At 44.7% G+C, this 24308-nt stretch overlaps 1 protein-coding gene across 3 annotated transcripts in view; it reads left to right on the top strand.

Annotated features, from left to right (window-relative positions):
- Positions 1-24308, top strand: part of LOC117242267 (homeotic protein antennapedia-like) — a 350813-nt gene that overhangs the window by 244696 nt on the left and 81809 nt on the right. Inside the window, exon 1 of one of the 3 annotated variants that reach the window (XM_033508806.1) lies at positions 9773-10424. The exons of the other annotated variants lie outside the window; for them this stretch is intronic. The gene's annotated coding sequence lies outside the window, so the exon portion shown is untranslated. Of the gene's footprint in view, positions 1-9772; positions 10425-24308 lie in introns of those variants that run through there. 3 annotated transcript variants of the gene reach the window in all.

Genomic DNA, 24308 nt, shown 5'->3' with positions numbered 1-24308 from the left:
GTACACGCGCTTGTAATTTGCTACGTTTCCGTCGTACCATACCTCGACTGCACCGGTTTTTCGTTCTTCCAACGCTGACAATCTCCCCGCAAGTTTTTTCTTCGAGTTACGTTACGCCGATACTGCCTCAAGTTCAGCACGCGAAGAAATAGAATCGAATGACGAGACCGGCTATCTTCTAATCGGACACGAACAACACGCAGATCCGGATCTTCTTTTTATCCGCGTGGTTCGGCGATTAAAAAAACGATAATCGTCGAAGCAACATGGCGTCATTTACGTCATCGGCGTCGACTTCTCGCGCAGCAGATCGACAACAAAGAGTCGCGAGAGCAGCGCGGCCGCACGGTTCGCTTGAAAGAGGCCAAATGACGTAACGATCGGCGAAGCAGTAAATTCTCCGATGTATTTGTCGCCGGTCGGGAAGAGAGCGCGTGTGTCTTCCCGTTGGGAAGAGTATCGATGGGCGACCAATGGGCACCCACGAAGTTCCTTCGTGTATCCTCGTGTAGCCCGACGGACCGCATTCTTCCCCGTGACTTTAGGCATTGTTCCTGCTAAAGTTTTCTTCTTCTTCTTCTTCTTCTTCTTCTTCTTCTTCTCTCTCTGCGTTGTCTCCCTTCACCCTGTTCGTTGTATCCGTCGCGTCGGACTCTCTCGTTTTAAGACCCACCTCACCCCACGCTCGAGGCTTGCCTCGCCATCCGGCTGGCTAACCGAGCGGAGGACCGCTTATAACAAGCCGGACAGAGCGGAGTTTTTGCCCCGACGCCTCCCTTTTTTTCTCGTTCTTTTTTTTCTTTTTTAACTGCGCTAGCACAGCCGAAAAACGCCAACGCTTGATTTACGGCCGCTACGATGACCGACTGTTGTCCTCATTCGCTTATGAGTGCAGGGGCTGCTCGACCCGACCTTGGACCGGCCAGGCCCACCACTACCACCTTATCCTTCCAAACGTTGCACGAAAATGTGCTTCGGAGATTTGATTATCTAGCATCGCGCGATAAGTTTACCTGACCGATGCAGCAAAATAATTATCCCGCCGGATTGCACCGACCGAGTCTATCTTATCGTACGGCTGGCTGGTTTATTCCTCTGATTACCGATCACCGGGTCGATCAGCGTGATTTATTTAGTGCAGGTTGACGCCCCCGAGCGTCAATTGCTGCTCGCCCCTTTCAATTCCACGTACGAAGCGATGATCCTTCTATTTAACTCCTTTGTTTCTAATAAACTGCTTTGCGTCGAGTACTATCCAGACTACATTTCTCTATTTTACTTAGTAACATAAAATTCTGTTCGATCGCGCGATCGGTTAAATAACGTTTTACAACGATTTTATAATCAGGTTTTTTTTATCTTTCATTCGGTAGAATTATACGTATTTGATCTAGCGATCGGTTAAATAATATTTCACGATGTTGTTTCAATCGTGTTTCGCTTGTCTCTATTTCGCATAGTCGCAGAAATATATCCGATTTAGCAACTAATTAAATAGAATTTGACAATGCTCTTTCAATCAAATTCCATTTTATTTATTTCGAGTGCCGGTGGAAACAAGGAATTTTGTACGGGCTTTTGGTTTTTCCATCTATCACGAATCGGCCGTAAAATCGTGTAGGACTTGGTTCGTCAATGGAGAAGTACGATGACTTTGTAACGAGTTTTACGACTTCCAACACGGTTTGTTCGATTGGACATTCTTCTTTTTTTACAGGGTCTTCTTTTTCCAGGTTTTTTCAGCCGTATAAAAACGCCAAAGCGTAGATTTATGGCTTTACAGCGTGCTGCGGTTGTTCCTCCTGACTTTTCGTTGTCGTTTGACCTTCTATAGTTACCGAGACGATTTCGAAGCTGGCCCTTTTTAGGCCTCGCTTATCTACCATTGCTATTGAGAGGGGGCTATCCTCGTCCTTGTTCTAGCTACGATCGACGAGTGTTCCTTTTTTACTGGTGCGAGTCTTTTGCCAGTTTTTACGCGTTTACCTAAGGACAATAATATCGACTTCCTCCTCGGCACCTAACCTTCTTAGGCTTCTTCTCTTTTATTCCACCAGTTAAAAACTGTCGCTGATTTTTGTTCCACGATTCCTTTCTCCGAAGATCTTCGAACTTTGCCGCATCATTTAATTTAGGAAGGTATCGTATTATCATGTTGCTGTAGAAATTCGAGATTCGACAACTCGAACCTTACAACTTGAAAATCGCAACAAATTGAAACATAAACTTACTTCGTCCCGAATTATTTGCGACATATCTAGGCATGTTATTTTATCTGTATAATACAAATTCACCAGGAAATCCACCCTCTGCAAATTGCAGTTTGCTTCTATGAATAACAATTTGATTGATTCTAAAACTTGAAAGGGTTAAGGAGCTGGATATATGTTACACATATCTACACTTCACCTATATTCACCTTTGCCTCCTGGTCCTCGCACTGTACCAAGTAAATTTTTTCCTTTTAATAATTAATCGAACTTGCAAAGTTGAATTTGCCTTTCGTTGAACCGCGAGAATTTTAACTCTCTGCTTAAAATTCGAATTACCGAAGTTTCACCGCATTAGCAATTCATTATTATCAAGAACGACCATCGTTCGTGTTTCCCCGGTCACGGATCGGCACCGCGGTTCCTTTATTACATTTGCGATTTCCGCAGGCCTTTAAAAAGCTACAGCTAAGATCCTTCGAAGCGTAAGACGCTTATCGAACAGGCAAAGGTCACGAGAACGCACGAAACGGCGTAAAACGGTGCACGTGAAAGTAAGCGTTCGCTTATCGAGCCACGTATAAAGATCGTAAAGTGTCTTTAAACGGCGTATTGCTAGCCACTTATCGGCGAACGAATCGTTAATGTCGCAATGACCTATGAACACACATTATTTTTGCGTCTACGCATAGCCGAGCGGTTCGTACACGCGCGGCGCTCGTGTTCCAGAAGTTTCACCGTGGCGGCGACGGCGGCGGTGTTGCCCGCGTGCACACAACGCTCGCAATTAGTCGCAAAAGTTCGTGCTTCGCCTAATAATGGATTTCCTCACGAAGAACAAATTGGTGGAACGATATATCTTTCTGGCGCCCTGGCGAACGTGTGTATTCTTACACGCGAACCACCTCAGATATTTAATTTGCGTGCACACTGACACGTCCGTGGACGCGCGCGAGCGCGCCCTCCTTCCTCGGGACACGTACACATGCACAAAAGGACAGAATAACGTTGGGATGCACCGATTTCCATGCGAAACAAGCAAAAAAAAAAAAAAGCGACGACGAAGTTGCATTTAATTACCGCCGTCGGCCACGTTGCATCAGTACGACCGGATTCCGGGGAATTTTTTAATCCGCGACAAATTCGTGCGACGGGATCGACGGCCCGCGGACTGTGTACCTTCGTGTCGCGCGACTCAATCGGTATCGTTGCTCGTCCGATCGAGATTGCCGATCGAGATCGAGACCGTCTCGTCGTATTCCTTTTTCGGTTTATTGATGTCTCTTTATTGGAACTGACCAGCGCGCCTCTTCTTCTCCCTCCACGCTGCGTGGAAAATTTTTTCTACCGTCTTTTTTTCCGTTTCCGCATTTTCATTTCATTTTGCGTTTAATTGACTTTGTTACTACGACATCGATGGAGGTTTACTTAAAAAAAGAACGTATAATAAGAGGTCATAACATTGGTATGCAGCTGTTTATGTTTATTTTGACTACAATATCGGTGACACGTGTTTTTGTAGACTATTTTGAAATTTGTCTAACGAATGATGTTATTCGAGAACTACTTATAATATTTGCGCGGTAAGCACGTTTCGGTAGCCTAGCTATAAATCAAGCAATTTCGTTGGGAATATACGGGCGTTCCGCATGAAATTTTTAACTCGCCGCTTTTTGGCTAACAAAATAAACGTACATTTATTTTACGGTTTGCCAAGCTTATCATAAACATATACCACGCGCGTCTTCGCTACGCCGCGTAGCAACGCTGGAATGAAATTACAATCGCGAAGATAGCTTCTTTGACTCGCTTGCCGCCGCTGTTTTATGCAATGGTTGCCCGGGCTTGTCATAAATACGTCGATCAATTCGTTTCGAGCACTTGTTGCCGCGTCCTTCGCGTTACTCCTGGCCAATTTAAACGTTGACGACTAACGAACGTGCTGATTATCCATTATAAATAGGAACAAGGGTGCATACCACATTGTGCAAAACTGCAATGAAGAGGACACAACGTAACGCGAGGTTTATATTATAAAAGACGGCTATAAAGAAGGCAGAGTGTAACGCGAGAATATCAGCGGCAGTTTAATTAGCCAATTTATAGCGGATGAAAGTGGAAAGTGGAGAGTGGCAAGTCGAAGCGTGCATCGATAAAAGAGAAAACGAAAGCGAGAGAAAATGCTCTGTCCCACGGAGTCTCGATGAATTTTTCACGAACTGCTTTCTTCCTTTTAAAACCTCTCACAAATAGTCAAAGGCGTGAACGTTCACGCGGTAGTCGCGCCCAACTAGGAAAATCAGCCAAAAGAAAGCGACACAAAGGGAGAAAGAACATCCGAGGGACGTGTACGTTAGAAAGGAGCGCGAAGAGCGTACACGCGCCCGCGGATTAAAGAGTTATTTGAGTCTCGGAGGCGGCCATAACTCTCCCGGGCTATTCCCGTCCCGCGCTCGCTCGCCCACCGGAATATTTTAACATCGGGGGTGGGTGGCTGGCTGGCTGGTCGCCTTTTACTCGTGTGCGTGCATCAGCCTGGTGAAATACACGTACGTATCGCGTGTAGAGTTGTGTCGGCGGAGAAACGAGAAGAGACACGCGCGCGCGCGCGCGCGCGCCAACAGGCAAGTAAGCATACACTAACGCACACCGACACGTGGTGTAACGGGGAAAGGAGGGTTGGTGGGTGAGACGACAGGGTCCGCAACTCCACGCAGCTGACAGCTGTTTCCTCGGTGGGCCGACCGGTCGGTGGGGAGGATTCAGCCTAGTCGCGCCCCTTCTATAATGGCTCCCTTTTCTTCCTTCCCCTACCTACGCCAGTATGGCTGGCATGGGTTTCTCTCTCTCCTAGGCTCGATGTTACGTCACAAGCACACGCCGTCGTTTATCCTTCTCTATAGACCGAATGACGTCAGGGCTACATTCCGTCGAGCGGTGACGTAGCGAGGCGCAGCGTCATCGCCGATACGGCCGGCCGTCGATCGGACGCCGACCGCCAGGGGCGCGCCGATCGCCACGCGAAACTGTTACGCCGATCTGTTATCCGATACACCCGTGCGCCGCGCCACGCCGCTCTGGTTACGCGGATTGCGGAACCATGCGATCGCAATACGTTCTCTTTGATATATGACAGGGTCAACAAGGTTTTCGGCTACTCTCGAAGCATCTAGATTTTCCAACAGCCCCGGTCCACTTCGTTCCACGCTTCCCGAATTGTAAATCTTTCGGACCCGTGTGTGGTCTATTACGTGGATCGTATTCGGGTTCGTTACCCCTTTATTATGTCTACATGTGAAGTACAACTTCTTTCTGTCAATATGTCGTTCCTTTGTAATTCGAATCATCGTTTCTAACATCGCGTAAGATACGATAAAGACATTTCCATAGAAATGAAAAAAGGTCAATATCGTCGACTGGATGTTCAATTTTGGCGATAGGAAAAAAAGGTGCGAATAGGTTTTTTAGGGGTGGCGATATCGACGACGGCGTAAGTACTTTCTGACCGCACGGTGCCGGTATCATCAGCGATAGGCAGCAATCGTAAAACGCTTGTTTTACGATGGACTATCGCGGTGGGAGGACTGCCGGTTGTGAGCGGTAAGCGTCGAGTGGGGCTCTCACAGTTTACGAGCGCATAACAGACGCGTTTATGGCCGTGATCACGTGGCCCCCGCATACCTATGGCTATATAACCAGGTCCCATAACCCACTGTGGAGTAAACAAATCGTAAAGCTCGGTTTCGGATTTACTGACCTGGCACAATATACGGAAAGCAATACGGAAAGCCAGCCACTTGGCAATGATAACCAGTTCCCTACCACGCTTGAAACAGCCAAGTGGGGGTTCATCATGGTGTGGCGTGCAATTGAGATATCGTTTGAAATACATACAAGAGGAAAGGGTTGAAATCTCGTAACGGTCACATGCAAATCAACGATTTCTGGATATTTCTACATCTATTAAGATTACTATTTTATTCTATTGGGATCTGTATAGAACATTAAATTGAAAATATTATAAATATCATTATTATTTATATAGTAGCAAAAACAACAAAGAAAATGTTGCTTCCAAACTGTGTCGAAATTGGTACTAAATTTCTCAGGTATATTTTACTTTTTGTCTAGTTTCATCTACTCGTACATACACTGTCTTTTTACGGGTTAGTTAATTAGTTGAATTTGTGTCAGTCGATCTTGTCGTTCTTTTTCTCGTAACGGAAAATAAAATCGGAACAATGTAAGCGTCATAAAGTCTCCGGGATAGACCTAAAAATTTGTCTTCCGCTGATTTTGCAGAGTTACAATATCTTTCGATCAATGGACCATGATGCGCCCGCGCACACAATACTTCGTCTTCTATGCGTTGTTTCGTTTGTTCTCACGAATGCCGCCAGATGCCAGCACTGCTTTATGACCCTGGTAGTGGCCAACGACTATTCGATCGTTTTATCTTCCACTTACTCTTCGCCTTTACAATTGCCATGACATAATACCCTCTATTTGCCTGCTGGAAGTTTTGTGAAATATGCGAGTTTTCATTGGGCAATAAACAATGGTATTATTTAACATTGCGTTATTATTTTTACGCGGCTATTTACCAAGGTAATTCCCGCGTCCTCTAAAGTGCAAAGCAAACAGCGAATATGGTGTTTAGCCTTAGATTATGCACGCTGTTATTTTGAAAAATTGAATAACGACCGCGATAAATCAGGGTATACGAAATGTAGGATATTAATTTATCGTTCGTTATTTATTCCAATAAAATAGAAATATCGGGCGTTATAAAAATTACTTGATAATTAAAGGTACGAACTTTGAGAAAACAGTCGTGCGACGTTTCGTTTCTCTTACGTAATATGTTGTACCGTAACAAAGAGTTTTAAGCGAGATACAAGACGCTTTATTACCTTCAATTACATATCGTTTGCCAACGCAGTCATACAACGATTTCCTGTTGTCGCTCGAAAAGAAGAAAAAGGAGACGAGACGTGACAGTACATCGTTGTAAAAAGAAATTTGAACTCCTTCGAGCGAAGAGACGAGCAACTCTCTGCGTAGCCGTAGAGAGCCACCGAGGTGATTTATTCGAGTTAATTCCAATTCCATTGGAGCCGCGAGGGCAGTTGGAGGGGGCGGGAAGGGCGAGAGCGGGTGGGGTGGAGGGTGGATATTCTTATGCAATTTGCCAGAAAGGTTCAAGAACCCGGGAGATCCCGCAATTTATCTTGCCTTATGTTACGCCGAGCCAAGGCAACGGAAGATAGATGGCGTCACTGCTACCAACCCCTCCTCCCTTTCCGTCTCTTTCCCTCTCACTTGCTGCCTCTCTTGGTTTCCTCGCCTCTCGGGTCACCCAAACCCCGTACAGACCCCTGCGACCACCCCTTCCCCCAACCAATGAGGGACGACCGCGGTGGCCATCTTGGATGGAGAGTTATTGAACGAAAAAGATGAGTAAGAAACTTGTTATGGGGGTGCGTTCTCTCTGCGCCGTTGGGAGTTGGGAGGGAGAGAGAGAGAGAGAGAGAGAGGGCGGGCGGGAGGGTAGACGACGAGAACTGGAAGCTGAAGAAGGGTGGCTGCGAAGGGTTGTTGGCGCTATATTGATCAATTGCTTTGCCGTGCTTTGCACTACTTTCCTACTATAATGTAGAATCCCCGTTGGTGGTGCCACGATACCCACTGCGTGGTCGAGTGAGACTAATTATATAACGATCGTGTTCTTGGGAATTTCAGTACTTTCTGGCATTCAATCTTCCACGCTCGGCCCGTCACTCTTCGCTAGATTAATTTCATTCGCACCACGACTTTCCGTTTCCTTTACCTTACGATTATCGTTACTCTCATTCAGATATAACCTTGCGATATATAAAACGGAACTTAAAATTCTTTCTTATTTTCTGTCTTTCTTCTTTTATTCCTTTCTTTCTCTGTATAATCTTGGAGACGTTTTTAAGGCATTCGGGCACCTTTCACTCAGGCATTTTTATCGCGTCCCTCGATCACGAACGTCGTAACGCGGATATCGATGGCGAATGCGATGGAAAGAGCAACGACGTACGGGTGGTCCTCCGATCGCATTTCACGAATGCTTAACGCGTTCCCGGTTTATGGACGCGTGTGCGCGCGCGAGCTGACCGCGTAACTAAATTTCGCCTTGAGCATTTTAGAGGCGCCCGTCGGCACGCAGGCCGGACTGCGTTACAGTCCACGCATACACGGACCACCGATTCGTGAGTTGTTTAACAATGCCGCAATTAGGTTGATGAATTGTGACAGGCATTCGCAAGTAATAAACACACGCACCGATCGCACAGTATTTCGCGACACACATATTCGCGCGTTGTTCGTTGGACATTAGGGACGGACAGAAGGAAACCGAAAATTTCAATTTGTATGCAAATACATTTGTTCGGTGCGTGTGTTGTCGTAGGTCTGCGGAAAACGCGACTCACTCACGTGCAAACTATTCGCCAGTCGAGCTGAAACTTTAACAACCTTGGAAATTTGCTCGCGTACAGTTGTTTATGCATTTTTTAGTCTAATCGCCATCTATATTCGCCGCTCGGTTCATTTGTTACAAAAGCTTTCGCGTTTAATACGTCACGGACTTTATTCGCTTTTTTTATACAAACCCGAAAACACGAAATGCGAAATATATTTGCGAAATTTCTAGCGAACGAATAGATTTAATTTGCCTGTTATTGTATACTACCTGTTTAATTTCATTTATATTAGGGTACATGATACATACTTTCACGTTGTTCATTCAAACGTACAATCCTATTTCTCAGCTATTTCTCTGTTAAAAGAAACCGAACATTTTCGTATTGCTAGCAGAAAGATTTTAGCTAGAACGTACAATTTATTCAAACTTGTTAATCGATTGAAAAGTATGTCATCGTAAATGACATTTATCTATCTTAAAACCATTAATATAACAAATTATTGATATAGTATTTATATCAGTAAATTCAATAATCCATGTTAACAAATTCTTCCCGCCAATTCTCACTGTGTTAAATTTCTCTGGAAAAAAACTCCGTTTTTTACCGACTGTGTTCACCGTCTGGCTGCTAGATGGCGCAGCTGGCGACGACATTCCGAGCGTCATCTATGGCGATTCCGAAGAAGTTTCTAGCGATCCACCACGTGCGCGCGCCCCACCAGGCGGCGTGAGTTGCGAAGAGCGGGGGTTTTGCTTGATGGTGTGCGCGTCGAGCTCACCGGCAAAAGGTAGTGGGGAATAGACACCCATGGCATGCCTGCAACGGCGCAGAATCCCATCGATCATTCGTACCGTTTCCCCGTGTTTCACGCCGCCGTGTGTTGCACCGTGTAGAGAGAGGAGTCGGCCACCACTGCCCTCCCTCTTCAACCTCCACTCTGCCCCTGACACGTCCACCCATCTCACCCCACCCCCGCGCGAATTCCCCCTACCTATACGACGTGCTGAGTCCGTGACGGTTCGGCGGGCAATGCCGACCAACCATCACGAGGCCTTACCTTCCCTATTATATTTATGTGGCGGCTCGCGGTCGGGAAGGTTTATGTGGTGTCTCCAGTCTGTCTCGTGCCACTCTTTTTTCCCTCGTCCTCCTCCTTTTTCTTCTTTCCGCGCGTCCGACGTTTTAGTGTGCCATCAATGTTTGTCACCGTACTCTGCACTATCGATGAAATCGTTTCGTCCGCATAGTCGATCCTGTCGCCTGGTTCCGTCTCGATAACGTTGCTCGGCACAAATCCTGTGATCACACAGCGTTGATACCGTGTCAAAGTTACTAGTGCACCCGTCGTACTTAACACACACACGGTCCTTCGATCAGATCACACGTCGAAATTGAAGTTGAGCGGCTTCCTTCCCGTACATCGAGCTCTCGTGCGATTATCGGTCGAGTCACTCGAATCGATTCTCGCACATCGTTTTTGCCGGCATTTCGTCGTGCGCTCATGCCGCAACCGTCGTTTCGTTTCGAATCGCGCGCATAACGTGCCTCAGTGTGTGCATCGCGAGACCCGGTAGCATGATCAGCAGATCGAAGCGTGCACCACGTGTACAGTGGACTCAATAAGTGCAGGCGTACGTTCAACACTGACCAATGAGAATGTAAGGATGCAGGGCCACGCTCCGGATACCGACGACGTTCACTTGTCCGAAACGTAACCTTACCTTGCGTGTATTTTGGCGGATTCACTGATATTCAGCCGGTAACTTTGAATTTCATCTCTCGTTGCTTTACTCTACGGTTTTCCCACGTTCCGCTGATACGATTATGTTCTCGCGTTTACTACGCGTATTTTCTTCGTTATCGTGAAAAAAATAAACGAGTTGCTTGTTCAAAAATGAAAATGGCTCTTTAAGTTAATCTAATAGAATTTTATTGATTAACGTAGAGAGGTAGTTAGAATTGTCCAATCTTTTCAAAGAATTTTTACCTAAACCTTACAAAAAATTAGATTTCGATATAACCTATGATAGTTGTCACACAAATAACAAATATCCTCTTATGATACGACAATCGTATTCAAAAGGAACACAGATCGCGCTAACAGACGGCAAAATCGATCAACGTCAAAATGAAAGAGCCACGCAGGAATATCTCATTGCGATTAAAAATTTTCTGGAACATCCGTTCTATCGGTGTCGGTTCGGACGAAAGGGATCTCCATAGTACTTTCGTAGACACGTATGTACAGGTGCTTCTGTACACGAGCGCGCTTGTAAGCACATGTACGAGCCGCACGTTACGCAGAGGCGATCGTAAATCAGTCAGTTACCTATATATGCGCATATAATACGTACGCAACGTAACGGTATGTAATTTATTGTTTCAGGTAAGTGACGTTGCACCGCCCCAGGACTTGCGAAGCACATGCGTGCATCTTCCTTTCCCGGCATAATGTAAGCAACCCACTGTACCTATTACATTACGACCGATGTCAAGCGGACGCGCCGCTGCGTTCGCCATTGCTCGTTCGGGGAAACAATGAAGCTAGACCGCGCGTCCACACGCTCGCGTGCGTTTCAACCACCTATTGCCCTTACGCGCAGCTCTAGCGACCGTTTTCTGTTTTTTTTTTTTTTTTTTTACGAAAATTTCACCGCTCCGGGAATTTATTGTCTGATCAGCCGGACAATGAGTGCAGATTTTATCGGGGTATTCGATACACACGCGACAACGCGCGGCGACTTCGTATCCTCCGCGATCACGTTTCCATCGTCTCTTACGCGCTCGTGTTCCCTTTTTGTTTCCACGGTACACGGTCTCTTTCGTGTGAACGGTGAATTTTTTACACAGTTCCGGGAACACTTGATTGCTGGTTTAATGGGCGAACGCGAAGGACGTGGCCGCTGCTTTGTTTACGGGGTGTTGACCACGGTGTTCATAAATTGTCGCTGAAAGCATAATCGCAAACGTTCCGTGGACGTTTCGAATGGCAAACGATATAAAGGAAGGCTGCTGTGTAAAACTATTATTAACGTCAAAGTGGAAAGAGGATGTTGTCTAGCCTGGTTGCGCGATAAATTATACCGGAAACTACTCTACACAGCGAGCAGAACTACGCACGTTTCGTGCGCAGATTATTAAGATGGCGGCCTCCGTCAAAGAGATTCTTCCGGGTAGGTTTCTTAATTTTACAAGGAAGATCGCGTATCATTCGAATTACCCGATTATGAATCAGCAAATCGGTTTATATCGGCATGATGGGATGATAGCGGTACTGTGTCCGTGCGAGGCAGCTGTCGATACGAAATCCGGTTTTCTACCGATTTCGATTACACCTTCGCTCTGATATTCTCGCGGCGATAAGTGGACCATAAAGACGAGCACCTGTAATAAAATATATTACCGTAATGGTGCGTGCTTGGCTTGCCGGTAAGATAAAGGACGCTGCCACGAGCGTACAGGTGTAAACGGGCCTAAACGAGCTGCGGTTATTAGCGGACACCGCGGGAGGGTGGGAGAACAAGAAAATAATAATCCAAAGATGGATGAAAGCGAAAGGACAAGGGTTCGTCGTGTTCGTCGGGAAGCAGCCGGTACGAGAGTGAAATGACGGTGTAGAGGGGGTTAGGGTTTCATGGGTAACCGGCGAGAAATCCTCGTCAACGACGTAGCTGAGATAGGCCACACACCGGCGGCTTGTAAAACACGCGGCGAGATTAAATGCTTCATTAATGTGATTAAAGTAAAAAGCTGCGTGAGTAATGAACCAAGCTGAATCATCAGCCGGTCGTGCAGTGTACGCTCGAGCCTTGAATTGCTCTGTTGCACCTCTGTACTTGGTACTTACCCCTGCGTCTCAACGACTCCTTCAGCTTTGTGATCGAAATATCAAGACAAATATCGTGTTATTGCAACTTGGAAGTTTCATCTATTCTTTGTATCTTTCTGAAATTTCTTTCCAAAGAAACATAAAGTTTCTATATTCGTGAAATTGGTGTATCGTTTGTATTATATGACTAATTATACTATTTATTATTATACTTTGTTTATCTCGAAGGAAGGGAATATTCGCCTGAGTAGTTTTACTTCTAAAGAACAATATTTCATGCTTCTGTCATTTTTTCTTACGAAGTCCAACCAACCACTCTAAAAGATATCACTTCCCAACAAAGCGTCTGCTACATCGGATAGTTTTTGTAAATACTTCGCCGGTAATTCGACACGGTCAAATCGATTTCACGAGATTGGAGAGACGGAGGAGGCTCCTGGGCCTCGGTGGCTTAGAGGAGACGCGAGTCGGAGGCAAGGGCGAGGCGGTTGGATGCAGATACCGGAGTTTTTCTGCAGGCCCTGGAGGAGCGGCTATCTGGCCGTTGAGAGAATAAAAGTCGCGGTGTTCACAATTGGTAATGCCGATAGAGCTGCCATCGTCTTGCCATACAAACGTCCTCCCGGTTACAGGCGGACCGGCCTTTCTTCGCTAAACACAACGATCGTTGTGCATTTCTTCGCCACGCGCATCACAAATGTCCACCGAGTCACTATACGATACTTTGTTTCGATTGCGTGTACCTCTTAGAAGCCTACCCCGCACTCGCGATCTTCCTTCTTCTTCCCTTTGCACATTGTTCCATGTGTTTTTCCTTTTACCTGTCACGGTCTTTTCTTTGGATCAATATTCATGCCGGGAAATTTGAATATTCAATTTGGCTATGGAGAAAGAACGGTCGGGTGAAACGTAAATTTTGCGACAGATTGTTTGTTCATGTTTTTTGGGAAAGGCGGAAAATCTCTGCTCTGAATATTGATTCCTCCGCTGAGGTTGCCACAGATCTGCTTCCACCGAATGAAAAGCATAAACATAACGACGATTCTTCATAATTAGTACTATGCAATTTGTATCAAAATTTATCGACGTTGAAGGAATGTCGCGCGCTAGTTAATACTCGACACAGTTTGCATACCGAGGCACGTGTAAATGTCAAATGTCGCGCAACATATGAAAACGCGCCACTTGCTGCTCCATTCCTGAACGCTATGCATATTTTACAACAGGCGTCACACAGCGCCGTAGTGAGTCACAAACCACGACACTATAAATTGCATTATTAGGTCATTACCTGGTTTCTACAATGTATCAACACTCAATATTATCCATGCATCCTGACTTCGCGGTAAAATTCAATAATAAAATAATAGGCACCGTCATCGTCGTTCCCCATCATGACAGTGCCGGTGTTTATGCAAGTTTATGTTTATCTGAATACAACCGGTTTAAAACAGAGTTTAGTTTCTTCCGCTAAATATTATAACAGACGTTATATTTTGGATATTTTACATATTTCTTCGTCGTATGAATATTCTGTTCATTTTCATATCCTTAACTCTTTGAATTCTCACGGAAAGTAGAAGTCTAAGAGTTTAATATTGAGCTAGGTAGATATAACGAATTAAGAATACATATTCATATCCTGTCTACCTATTTTATAGCTATTACATAAACAGAGTATATATACATCACACGCCAACACCTATTACACACTGTAATATATTATCTTATCCGAGGATCAGCTGTCAATGAGGATCAATTCATAAAAACCGCAAGAATGTAAACTAATTAACGCAGATAGAGATCTAAAGTAATTACACGCTATACGGAATGTTAGCTCGTTTCTAATGTTATCGCTACGATATACCGACCGAGCATTCCAGAAACTATATGTCCCGTAAATGCACAAAAATCAGCACTCCACTTATTATCAATTATTATAAAGTCCATCGTTTCTTCTACGAAAAAGGAGAAGACAAAGTTCTTTAGAAAGAAACGAGGAAGAGTGGAAGCCGTGTCGAATGGAAAGGAACGTTTCAGAATGGACAGTGGCCGTTTCATAAGCCTTCAATTGGCGTTCCTAAAGGCGTCACTCTTACGGCAGGCGTGACAACCGATCGGTTCGCGAGCTACACGGCAAACGTCAGGTCGTTACAGCGGCAGATACGAGGATCTTTGACGGGGCGGTCGCGCGGCCCGACGTACAAGGTGCCGTGGCTTGACGCAAAGTGCAAGGAGATGCGATCGACGATTATGCACTTACGGTGTTACCGTATATAAACGGGCCCCGTATAAGCCTCGCCGGGTATGCATGGCGCACGTATAGCGCGCGGACCAGGCCACGAGAGCAATGTATCTTCCGCCGTGACATTGGGGTCTGCGCTAATCGCGCGACAATCTTCACCGCGACGAGCGAAGCGGCGCGAACCGGGACGACGAGGACGGAGAACGACACCGACTGCGCCAGTGCTCAAGTATTCCACTAGATTCGAGGAGAAATTCGGACCAATAGCTAGGACTAGGGAATTCGAGATCTTCTAGAGATATTTCTTTTTGACGGTTGAAACGCCGTGTATCTAGTTTGAAGGTAGCGGCTGTAAGAACACCGAATCGTGGGGACGTGTGAAAAATGTGACGCGATTAGATCGCATTGGACTTTCTGTCATCGATTACCGTTTATTGTTTCCGATGTAACAAATTGACTAGCGAGTGGCCGTTTGCTTTAATACAGTTTTTTCATGTACTTTGTCCGTTTCGTCTGGCGTAATGTTCGCAGTAATTTATTAATTCTCGAATAATTCTCGAACAACTGAAATTTCACTTTTAGCCTACTTTCATTATCCCTTCTCTCTCTCTCTCTCTCTTTCTCGAATTCATACAGAGATTTTTAGCTTGCGAGTTGTGAAAGTTCTTTCACGAATAACAAAAGTAGAAACCTTCGTGTTCTTGAAACAATAGAAGTTGCTAGAATTCCTGCAAGACGCGAGATGGTGATTCTGGAACTGAAAGGATTAATTCTTAATTTTGAAATGTGGTAGTAAATCAGCTGGAAACACGAGAAGCTCTCCAGCAAATGGAAACGCTTCTTCTTCCGGGGGCACTGCAAGGAAAGTAGTGGGAGTGTACGTGGACGAATCACAGAAGCTTGCAAAAACGCAAAATACCGAACAAGAAAACAGGAATGAGAATGAACGAGCGCTGTTTAACACATTTGGTCTTACTGACGCGTATCTTGTTTTGCTACTTGAATAATACTCTTGACGCGGTTGTTGCATTATATGCGTTTCGAAAAAGTACATACAATGGACGGCGGCGTGTTAAGGAAAACATTATCAAAGCACATCTTTTGAAGTTCTTCTTACAAAGTACAATAATTTATCAGTAATATTAGCAAATTGACAAGTGACAAGTTCTAGGTTATAAACTTCTCCTATACTTACAATTTCATAATTTTTCATCAAGTAGGGTATTCGCATAACTCGTGATTTTTTAAACTTACCTACTTGTAACTTATATAAATATTAATATTATAATTTATTTTTCAATATTAATAGCTTGTACCTTGTAACTCGTAAGCATTAACGAGCAAAAGAGTCAGAACCTAATGTGTTAAAATTCGAAGGACAAAGTGAAAAGGTCACGGGAAAGAACCGAAGGAAAAAGGATGCCAGAGGATACAGAAAAAGAGAAACACCAGGCGAGGAGATAATCGCATGAGCGAATCGAAAAGCGCAAGAAGCGGTTGTAAAGCTGGAAAGAAGGAAGAATTACAACAGAAGAAGAGGAGGATGAAAGAAATCGCTCAGCCCGACGCGAGACTAAACTGTTCGCGGTGCGCGATATCTCGACGCTCACGAGCAAAGGACAATCGTATAATTAGGTGTCCCGCGGAAGGCTACACAATATCCACAGGGAAGACACATTGGCGGCAGGTTGGCTGCATATTCTACGAGATGCGTTCCGCGCGGGGTAGATAGGAGTGATCGCGAGAGGCTATCGCCCAGCAATCGGAGTGTCCACGAGTAATCGATGCTGGAATGCTGGTAGGAATGTTCGAACTGGTCGACGAACGGGATCACCCGGATGCTGGCGTTGCCTTTAACCGAATGCGCTGCTTAAAAATGCCGCTTTTTGGCATGGCCACGCGACCGCCTCCGGTTCCGCTTAATCGCCTATAACGCTCATCGTGGATGCAGCCGTCCTTCCCGTTTCAATTAACTCGAAATATTCTGGAACATGTATCCTACGACCACATATAAGACAGTGAATCTTGTTCGATGTATAGAACGAAAGGTCGACCGAGTGGCCGCGTATACGGCTCTGCGGAGAAATTGAATATTCACGTTGCGTGTGGAGGGCGCAACGTTAGAGCGGGTGGTCTGAAAATATCGTAGTTCGCGACCACTTATATCGCATATTCTCTGTAATTTTTATACCCTTCGATAAGAATCTTCTACACGGATTCTTCTATAAAAACGAGGTGCCGTAAAAAGAAGTCTGACGTTTATAAATTGGATGGTCTTAAACCAGGGACGATGGAGTTTGAATAGAGGTGAGAGAATTGAGACATTGAGAGACGATTGAGATTCCTCGAGTGAATAGTAGTGACGTTTCTGATAGTGGGAGTACGTTAACCAAGATCCTTCTATTTCATTGGTCCGTCGCGAACTTATCCGACAACGTAATTACCGGCGTGTAAATGTATTTACGCTGGGTAGACAGGACGCGCGTCAACAGTACGTGCATTCGCCACGGCTGTATTAATGCCGATAAAAAATTGCGGAAGCCAACAGCTGCGATGGCGCTCTCTATCGAGAACAGAACGGTCAGATACGGATCTATCGAACGCGCCTATGCCGCTATGTGGAGCGCACGCAGCGAGCAGACCCGTAATTTATTTGCCGCCGGCCGCCTACCTTCCAGCTCCAATATAATCATTATAATTATTGTCTCCCCTTCAAATCGAGTTCGATAATCATCGCCTGTGTATTTGTTGCACGGCTCGCATTAACGGGCCAGTTCGCTCGTACGGCGGAGACTCCCCGTTTCTCCGAACCACGAATCTGTCCTTCTGTTTCACCGTTTCCATTGTTCTATGCCATTCGTGTTGCTTCTGCGAGCCGGCGAGACACGAAACTCTACCTTGCGAGGCGAGCGTGGCGGTAGGGTGCGATCGTTCTTCTTCTTTTCCTCCTTTTTAAATAGCTTTCTTCTTTCAGGGTTTTTTTTTATCTTGCAAAAAGATTTGTTAGAAATAGAAAGAAGAAAAGATTTAGAGGTTTTGGTGTGCGGATGAAGGTATTTTCGTGGTTCACTTAGAAGATACATCGATCGTTCCATAAATTGTCAAGTAGAGGAAAGTGATATCGTTTTTTGAAATTTCTTTTAAAACTTGTTTAACGATAAACGAAGGAAGAAGTAAGTCGTTTGTTCTCTGAGGAGTTGAATATTATACACTATACAATCATGCACGTATATACATGCTTGAATAATGAGAAATTTACAGAAACTGAAGTCTACCAGTTTCGTTTCCAAATAGACAGCAACACGTTGAACGTTTCCATTTTTCCTACTTCCACCTTAAAAGTGAAATTTCGTTTCCCTTATCTAACGAAATTTCTTCATCGAAGCTCGAGATAACCGGTTTTAAAAATTTCTACGCGGAAGTCGTGGAAACGATACAATAAAAAAAAGCCTGGGGAAGAAATAAAGAAAAACGCTGGCATTCCACGGTCTGGCATTTATCGGTGGCTTTTCGTTGGTGTTCGCGATAACCCGCAGCGGCGCTGTCGACCCCCGGTATCGCGTTCTCGTTCGTCGGCGTAGCGGCAACCGCGACATTATAAATTGCGACGATCCATTCACCGTGTTAATTTGTCCGCTTTTCAATTAGCGGCAGAGCCGAGTTCGAGCGATGGCGTCGGCGAATAAATTGAACGATGCCGGCGACGCTGCTCGTGAGAGAGGCTGTCCGTGACTTTCTAAATTCGCCATACGTGTCTGTGTGTACACGGTGTACGTACACACGTGTGTGTATCGTATGTATTAGTAGCAGTTGGCCCCCATACTAGCGGGCGGTGCGCTGCGCCGTTGCCATCGCTGTGCCGTAGCCGTTTTACCGACAGGTGGAAGAAACTTCTCGCTTCCTAGCGCTTGGATCGTTTCCAAAATTCGTGCTGCTGTCGTATCGATGTCTGAACAACGTTTGATCGCGCCGCGCCACTGAGTACAGAGAAAATATTGCCCTTCGTTATGCAACACTGCTTAGATTAAAAGACATCATCGTTTTGCGTTTCTTAGCGATCGATGTCGAACGTCGAAAGTGACAAAGTAGCGGAGAGCGTTACCTGCATTCCTATTTACGCGTTGCCTGTCGTGCTACCCCCGGTAAACACTTGCAATCGTTCTCCCTTGTGTTTTATGGATTGTACGTCGCCTGCAGAGCGTCAAAATTTCCAATGTTTTATGCCAATGGTGTGTAATAAACATGCTGTATATCGAGATACGAGGAAACGAAACGCGCATTCGTCTTACAGCCCCTGGCGATGCATGCAAGGAGCACCGTTATCAGAGAACAACTCGGTATATCTAATCAGCTAGACCGAATTGAAATCGTGTTGAGGAACGGTAGATCGACGACGGGCAGGCTTTCGTGCTGGGATTTGATGAATTCGCGGTATTGACACACGTGACAGTAATTTCCATGGAAAAACTCGGTACGGTCGGTCGTAATATTCCGTCATTTAAAAAGCATCGCTGCGGCCGCCGCCACGAAGGGAAAAGCAAGTTGGTGCCGGGCCACCTGCAGGCAACTTGGGAGCGTCACGACGCCGCCGTCGCGCCGAGTTACGGCCACAAATCACGCAATTCGTAATTGCCGCTACCAACTACGCGATTTCATGTAAGGGGAGGGACACACAGGGCCGTGTGTTGGCTGCACGTGTGCAAGGAAATCCATAAACATCGATTGCCTCTGCGTTCACGTTCACGTGGAACGTCGAACGTCGAACATCGAACACCGACGAAACGCTAAATATTTCCATATCGTGATCCGCCACTATGAAATCGCGGGAAAGTTCTTTGAATTCGCGCGCACGATGTCTGCACGGCCCCGTTTGACGGCATCCGTTCTCCGAGCGAAATGCCCGCGCGTTTTACCTCCTACGGGGATAAGAATACAATCGTTGGGAATACTGGGTAAAAACGATCGGGAACTTCAAAGGATTGCATCGTATTGGTTAGGTCTTGAGCATAACGTTTTAACGAAAGAGTTTCGCGAACTTCCAACGATAACCTGAAATTTCGATTTTACCTATGGCTTACATTTTTTAATTTCAATTTCAATTTGAACGTGGACGTTTGAACTTGCGAATTTTAATCTCGTTTTCGAATTTACATCTTCAAATCTTTTTTGTATTTACATTTGAATATTCCAAGAGAAAATTTGGTAACTGGAGGTGCACGCGGAAAGGGGGTGATTCTAGGCGAAAAAAGAAGTCGAAAATATAGAATAAACATTTTTCGTTCGAGGCTTCGTTTTCGAGAAAATCCACTTTGAATTTTCGCTCGGTACGCCCGCACTTTATCGCGTCTCGTTAGAACGGATCTCATTGTGGATCGTTGTCTCGATGGAAAAATTAAAAAAAAAAATTTTTATTCCATATTTTCGACTTCTTTTTTCCCGTAGAATCACCCCCTCTCCGCTTGTACCACAACTTACCAACCACCCTGTATATCACTCGAGTGATTGTTAGGAGTTTGCTTGACGATCCAACTGTTTGTTGGTTGCTAATCTCGGCCGTAGGCTGTCCAAAATTATGCGCGTATTCGTTCAAAATCGTATCGATAAAGATGATGTAGCTTCTTTTACTGGAAGAGGAGAAATATTCTATTTCAGGCGGGGGCCCATCGACCAAGGCGATTAGGTTTCTAGTTCACAGCATCGCGCCGTTTGTTACACGTGACCCCGGATGGCGTGGGGTGTGAGAGTGCAACATTGTACCAACACGCTGCAATTTCCGCGGCGATATATTATGTTCGCGTTCCAAGACATTACTTCGGCCTCCGTCGATGTCGGGGTAACAGGCTGACCACGGTGAGTTTGATTTCTTGCCGATGCAGGTTACATTTTCTGCACGGCAACTGGAAGAAACCGCTGTCGATAATAAGCAGCCCTACGACGCTTGTTCGCATTACAACCGATTGATTATCCCATCTAACGTACGATGATCGACTGCTTGTTCCGATAATGACATACGCTTCATTGTATAGAAGATGGCGTCCAAGCGCAAAACTGAAATTAAGATATCTGCAATTACGTGGAACAACCTTCTGTTTGGTCAATGTCAGATCCATTATTGGCTGTATATACATTTACATACATGCATTGTACGTAATGATTTATTTATTTACGTACGAACGTAATTACTTGTTATTTGAAGCTGATAACGAAGTTTTACATTTTTCGTTGTTATTTACCGTGTACGCTGTAACTCAAACCTACGTAGCTGTTCAGAGCACTTGTGTGATCGCCTAATTCAAATTTCACCGACGAACGCAAAGTAGAAATTACGAAATTACGAAAAAGAATTCCTAGTATTAGGTTATCCGAGAAGTGTCTTTCCTTTACGGATGCATCTTTATACAAACATGAAACCTAACCTGTCAAACGTGATCTTTATTTTGATAGAACAAAATGACGCAATTCGATAGAATAATATAACAGGGAAAATGTGCATCCATTATTTCCTTATAAAACGAAAGAAACTTTTCGAACGACCTGAAGTCCATAGATATAGCGCAGGTTAGGTTGGGGTTAGGTTAGGGTAAACGAAGTTTAAAAATCGTACGGTAAACATCGTAATCTTTTAAAACAGAATAATTTAATAGATGAATATTCTGAAATCTAGAATATTACATGATCAAAATATAACATCAATAGAACACGATGAAAGATATTTAATACTAAGGCTATCTACTAATACACAGCATACGCAAGTGCCCACTACCTTTTTTCTATTTCTCTCTTCTCCCGTCCCCTTCTCAGCGAACATTATACAATTCTACGTATAACACAGAAACAAGCGTGGCATGAATCTTCTTACTAACATTGTATCGTCAGTAGGTATACGTATTAGGTTTCTCTTGTCCAACTTCGAAACTTGAATCCCTTCTACCAGTTAACTGACGTCATGCGCGATAGCACGATCGCAAAAAAGCCCTTCGGAGAACATTTAACGCAGCAAGTAACAAAAAATCGCCTCATGGCATCGCATAGATGTTTTGCAATGTATTGCCGTGAACGCAGCGGTAGCGACGCATCGGTTCCTCCGATGGCCGATCGCGGAAGAAACCTGGCGACGCGACGCGCGGGAGATTTGAATGTTATCTGACACAGGGATCGACGCGTACGCGTCCAGGTCCACGTCATCGCGTAGTATATCACGCGCTGCGTCGGAACGTGTTACCATTGTAACACGCTCGTTCCTGGGGCAATACATTATTCCGCGTTTCGCGTTCCCGTGTATTAGTCGGTGTTCCTTTTAACACGATCGTCGTGCCCGGTACAGCATCGCTCACGGTTCCGTCCACGCTAAAAGCTTTCTCCGCCGGTAATTACCGGCATATACGCGTGGGCCACCGCAATCGTTCCGGAATCGAGAAACGCTCCGGATCCGACCAGGAGAACCATAATAGCTGGCAGAAAGACCTCTCAAACCTTTCCTTTTTTTTTCGCCCTGCAGAGAAATGATGGGGGAAGAAGTCGTTGAGAATCGTGGAATCTGGTTTGCGGTCCAAATCTAATCCATTCTACTTAGTCTTCCTTCGAATTTCATGTTTTTACTGGAACTAAGGCTAGTTTAAAGATCGCTATGGTTTCGTTAAATGTGACTTTGTATCTTAACCTGCTGTGCTATGATTTCTTTAGCTGATTGTCAAATGTTCAATGTTGTGATATCGTATTCGATGATATAATTTTGAAATGTCCGTTATCTGTATTTGAAGAGCCCAGAATAGATAGCACAAGTGATAAAAACCTGTAAATTGGAAGTACAATTGGCGAAGTTAAATGTTAGTAAAAATGTCTGTATGCGTTCAAACACTGAAACATTAGATGTCACTACTATTATGAACAAATATTTGTACTGTTCTTCCTTTGGTTAATGTTCGTTTAATATCTGTATGCATATATGTATTTAGTTTTTTGAAGAACACTTGTACACACAGCTTCTCCATTGGGCCCTTTATTTAATCAGTCTGACATCCAATTTTAATTAAGATTGAAGTTGAAATTCAGACTACATTTTGTAACGAGTACAGTCTGTTTCAATTGAGCGAAGAATATAATCTCTGCCATGAGAGGCCATGTTAGAAGGCGAGGGGTTAAAATGGTTGGTCGAGTCATTGTCTGCTCTTTTGGTAACTACTTTTTGTCCGAAATAAATTGGCCGCTCAAGGCCACTTCCGTAATCATACATTTCTTTACATTGTAACACAAATTATAACACGGTCCAACTGTTCACAAACGCACGTAGAACCTTTTCCATCAAATATGTAAAATATTCCCTAGAAGTTTCAACTGTTCACGCGAGATGTCTTCCACGTACATCATTTTTTCCCTCTTCTATAATAGAATGTTTCTAATATAAACACGTAGGTACGTTATATTAAACACGGATAACATTCTCCCGAGGAAAAGAAAATAATAAGAACGTACTATAACGTACGTGTCTTACGTGCTTTACAACCGGAAACACGAACCGCGGCACTAATAATCACACTTTAATAATAAACTTTATACCTGTATCTTCGAGCAACCATTTAACGCGAACGAAGAATTTACAACTCCGCTATGTAGTTTACATATGCCACTGCACTGCATTGCAAACCATTTATACACTTTAATCGTTCGTTGCATCACGCAGATGCGCGTAATTGCTGCGGGCAAATTAATCAACCGACATACACCTTAGTATCAAAAGCATATTAAACATTTTTCCCAAGTTAGCCACCTCTGCGGAGTACACTTCCGCTCTCTTTGACCGTGAAGATGGTTTCATTGTTGCTACGCGTACTTACCAATCGATCGATAGGGGTACCAATATACTTGCATAATTAGCCCGAATGCATTTTTCCTAAGATTCCATCGAAAATAAATGGACTGGTTCCATTAGCATAGGTGTGTTTGTGTGGTATATCCGGAGGCCTAGGTGTAGGTGTGTCGGTGTGTTTCCGCGCGCGCCCTCGCGCTCCTTCCTCCTTCACCGGCGCTGCCTGCCATCGTATCAACATCGCACTTCATAATCCTGCCAGTGTTTCTGCGCGTCTCGATCCGTTACCTCACCGCGATCGGCTCGTTCTCTATGCCTCGAGTCTACCTAGTTCAGTGAACAGCCGTGTTTTCTATTCATTCGCGTTTCATAGACGTCTCGTAGATATTTCCTGGCGAACAAGGATAATCCTGATGGATGGAAGCGGAAACTTATGCTCGAGTCGCGTCGTTTACGCGATCAAGATCGACGTCGAGATTTTGTGCTTCGATCGCAGACGTGGTACGCGTGACTAAGACGATGTAAGACGCATTGATAACTTGCGAGGTATATTTACGTTTACGTAACGAGTTGGGTAACGTCATAAGTTATTTTTTTTTTTTCTTATTTCCTTCGACATAAATTATTTCGTTAACTCGTAACATTCGACTGGATGGCATAACAAAAGACGCCGTTTATTTCTTCTAATGCGTTTCGACGGCGACTGAAAAGTGAATATAATTGCCGTTAAAATGGCGTAAATAGAAGGTCCGCGGTTGGAATC

The sequence above is a fragment of the Bombus vosnesenskii genome, unplaced genomic scaffold (genome assembly GCF_011952255.1).
Source record: "Bombus vosnesenskii isolate JDL3184/JDL3185 unplaced genomic scaffold, Bvos_JDL3184-5_v1.1 scf7180000016273, whole genome shotgun sequence".
Classification (NCBI taxonomy): Eukaryota; Metazoa; Arthropoda; class Insecta; order Hymenoptera; family Apidae; genus Bombus; species Bombus vosnesenskii.
The sequence above is the reverse complement of the archived record's forward strand: the minus strand, read 5'-3'. Positions and strand labels throughout refer to the sequence as shown.